The 1,044-nt window shown below is 42.9% G+C and overlaps 1 pseudogene; it reads right to left on the reverse strand.

Annotated features, from left to right (window-relative positions):
• Positions 1 to 607: 607 nt before the first annotated feature.
• Positions 608 to 762, reverse strand: LOC143396409 (large ribosomal subunit protein eL39-like; annotated as a pseudogene).
• Between the last annotated feature and the right edge of the window lie 282 nt (positions 763 to 1,044).

Below are 1,044 nucleotides of genomic sequence, written 5' to 3' on the forward strand. Positions count from 1 at the left end.
AAAGGAAGGAAGGAAGAAAAGAAGGGAGGGCGGGAGGGAGGAAGGAAACAATTATATAAATTAAAATGTATACAGTACTAACCCCTGTTCACTCCCTGACTTCCAGGGGGAGAATTTTTTCCTGGCTTGGTCAGTGGCTAGGTCCTTGACAAAGGTGATCCATGGAAATCAGGAGCAGGCTGTGTTTCTCTACTTGAGAAAGGGGAGAAGGCAGGAATAGTAACAAAGTGAGGAGAACAAGGTTGAGGATAGTAGAAAAGAGAAGGAGGAGAAGGGGAGAGCAACAGATGTGGGAGTTGATTTTGGAAAGAGGATTTTTGGAAGCTCTGTTATGTGTTGTGCAATGAGATTCTTCCTTGGCTTCCTCTCTTAAGAATGGCAATAGAGACATCTTTCTCCCCGCCCCCCCTCCAAAATTAAAAAAAAAAAAAAAAAGGTTTAACACATTTATTTCTGAGCCAACTCACTAGTGTAGATCATAGAAAAAGAAAAATCAGATTCCCAACTAACATGACCGACTCTCCAGGTGTTGGTGACTTTTTCGTCTTGATGCGGTGTGATGATCCTGAGACAGCATAAATCTGTGTGCCATCTCCCATGCAATTCCTCATAGAGCCAGCTTGGTTCTTCTCCAGTGTCTCCTCTTGGAGTTGTCCATGATTTATTACTGGTTTGCATCTGAGTCCTTTGGGAAATGAGACAATTTTGCTTTTGTCTCTTGGCCAGGAATCATTTGATTCTGAAAGTCTTGTGAAAAGACATGATAAGGAACAGAGGAGTCTGGTGCACACATCATCATGGTGGGAAAGGGAGAAGAGGCAAAGACTGACATTATTTTTAAGACCTTTTTGAATTGGATTTGTTTTTCTCCTAGTAATGTCACCCAGATTCACAGGTCTCCTGGCAGCATTTTATAACCCTTCTAGCTAACTGGAGGTGCTATAGTATCTTTCCTCCCACATCTTTTCCCAACCCACCGGGGAAGTCAGAGTGACGGTAAGAACTTTCTTATCCAGTGGTGAGTTTGCTTATTGGGGATGGGCT

This window comes from Callospermophilus lateralis, chromosome 4 (genome assembly GCF_048772815.1).
Source record: "Callospermophilus lateralis isolate mCalLat2 chromosome 4, mCalLat2.hap1, whole genome shotgun sequence".
Lineage (NCBI taxonomy): Eukaryota > Metazoa > Chordata > Mammalia > Rodentia > Sciuridae > Callospermophilus > Callospermophilus lateralis.